The sequence below is a fragment of the Penaeus japonicus genome, unplaced genomic scaffold (assembly GCF_977035675.1).
Source record: "Penaeus japonicus unplaced genomic scaffold, GWHDUDI00000001_assembly GWHDUDI00000024, whole genome shotgun sequence".
NCBI lineage: Eukaryota > Metazoa > Arthropoda > Malacostraca > Decapoda > Penaeidae > Penaeus > Penaeus japonicus.
In genome coordinates, this window is record NW_028234426.1 from 32,183,564 (window position 1) to 32,186,063 (window position 2,500).

At 46.6% G+C, this 2,500-nt stretch overlaps 1 protein-coding gene across 16 annotated transcripts in view; it reads right to left on the reverse strand.

The window, feature by feature from the left end:
• The window catches only part of Rdl (Resistant to dieldrin), a 128,989-nt gene that overhangs the window by 78,339 nt on the left and 48,150 nt on the right, over window positions 1–2,500 (reverse strand). The gene's annotated exons all lie outside the window — the stretch shown is intronic.

Consider the following 2,500-nt stretch of genomic DNA (forward strand, 5'->3'; position numbering starts at 1 on the left):
AGAGACAGAGAGAGAAATAGAAAGAGGGAGTGAAAGATCAAGAGAGGGAGGAAGGGGGGGCAGGGGAATAAGGATTTATAATGGACAGCGAGAAGGGTGGCAGGAAGCGAAGTGGAAAGGAAAGAAAGGGGAGGAAAAAAAAGAGAGAAAAAAAGGAAAGAAAAAAGAAGGACGACAAAGAAACAAACAGGGAAACACGCGAGAAGGGAAGAATAGCAGGTAGCGAAATAAATGAAAGGGAAAGAGAAGAGAATAGAGAAAGGAGCAGGTAGCGAGAGTCAGAATAGGCGGCAGACGATAAAGAATGGGAATGGGACAGGAGGGAATAACAATAGGAGAAGGAAGGGTGGAGAAGATAGGGAGTGAAGGCACATAGGATGGGGAGAAAAGCTGAATCTGAAGAAGAAAAAGAAGGAGGAGGAGAAGGAGGAGGAGAGGGGGGGGGGGGAAAGAAGAAGAACAAGAAGAAGAAGGAGGAGGAGGAGAAAAAGAAGGTAATAAAGAAGAAAAAAAATGGAGAAGAAGAAAAGGAAGAAGACATAGAGAAGAATAAAAAAGCGGAAGAAGGAAAGATAGAAAAAAAGAAAAGAAAATAAGAAGAAATAGAAAGAAAGAAAGAAAGAAAAAAGAGAGAAAAAAAACAAAAAAACAGAAGACCAAATCTGATTCATTCTTTCCGTCGCTGCCTACATCTCCTCCTCCCCCTCATCCGTCGTCTTCCTCCTCCCCCCCCACAAACCCCCGTCCCCTGTCTCCTTCCATTCTTCCTCTTCTTCCCTCATCCCGCTAGGTCTTCCTCCCTCTCCAACCAATGGCCTGGCTCTGTCCCTCACGCCCTCCGCCAATCGCCGATCGAGTCCCTTGAGCCACCTGCCACACACACGTAAATGATGAAGCCTGAACTCTTGGGCCTTGCATGGGAGGGGGGGAAGGGGGAGGGGGGAGGAAATGGTTGAGTGTGTGTGTGTGTGTGTGAGAGAGAGAGAGAGAGAGAGAGAGAGAGAGAGAGAGAGAGAGAGAGAGAGAGAGAGAGAGAGAGAGAGAGAGAGAGAGAGAGAGAGAGAGAGAGAGACTGAGACAGAGACAGAGAGAGAAACAGAGAAAGAGAGATAGAGAGAGAGATAGAGATAGAGAGAGAGAGAGAGAGAGAGAGAGAGAGAGAGAGAGAGAGAGAGAGAGAGAGAGAGAGAGAGAGAGAGAGAGAGAGAGAGAGAGAGAGAGAGAGAGAAACAGAGATACAGAGAGAGAGAGAGAGAGAGATACAGAAAGGAAAAGGATGAATGAAGGGAAGAAGGAGGAAATGGGAGAGCCAGTGTCATCTAAATGTCTTAGAGGGGGGGGGGGGGGGGTTAGGAGGAAGGAGGAAGAGGAAGGAATATAGGAAGGAAGGGAGAGTATCTTCTCATAGTTGTAGTAGGTAGGGGGGTAGGGGAGGAGTATGAGGGAAGGGGAGGGGACATGTGGATGTAGGGAAGCGAGGTAGAAAGAGGATGATGATGATGATAATGATGATGATGATGATGAGGAGGATGAGGAGGAGGAGGAGGGAGGAGGAGGGAGAGGGAGGAGGTGGCTGAAGAAGGCAATAAAACGGGAGCTGAAAGAGATGATGGAAAAGGGGAATAGGAATGAAAGGAGAATAAGAAATGGGAGTGAGAAAGAGGGATGGGGATAACAAGAAAGAAGGGAATAAAAACATTTAATGGCTAAAAGAGAAGTAGAAGAAGGGTAGAAGAAGATAAAAGGGAAAAAGAGAGGAGTAAAAGATTGGAAAAGAGAAAAAAGGGGAAAAGGGGAAAAAGGGAAAAAATAAAAGAGAAAGGGGAAAAGAAGGGGAAAGGGCAGGAAAAAAGGAGGGGGAGAAGTAGGGAAAAAGTTGAAAAAAAACACGGGGAGATGTGAGGAAAGGAGAAAAAAAGGGAAAAATAGAGAGGAAGAAAAGGGGGAAATAGAGGCAACACGAAGGTAAAATAGATGAAAGAAATAGCAGAGTAAAAAAAAAAAAAAAAGACAAAAAAAAAGACAGAAAAGAACGAGCAAAAGCGGATTGTTTCAAGGGATCATATAAAAAAGAGATAGATAGATAGAGAGATAGATAGAAATATATAGAGATAGATAGATAGGTAGAGAGAGAGAAAACGAAAGAGAAAGGAAGAGAAAGAGATAGAGGAGGGGAGGGAAAGAGGGAAGGAAGAGTGAGGTAAAGAGGGAGGGAGGGTGAGGGAAAGAGGGAGGGAAGGTGAGGGAAAGAGGGAAGGAGGGTGAGGGAAAGAGAGAGGGAGGGTGAGGGAAAGAGGGAAGGAAGAGTGAGGGAAAGAGGGAGGGAGGGTGAGGGAAAGAGGGAGGGAGGGTGAGGGAAAGAAGGGTGAGGGAGGGTGAGGGAAAGAGGGAGGGAGGGTGAGGGAAAGAGGGAGGGAGGGTGAGGGAAAGAGGGAGGGAGGGTGAGGGAAAGAAGGGTGAGGGAGGGTGAGGGAAAGAGGGAGGGAGGGTGAGGGAAAGA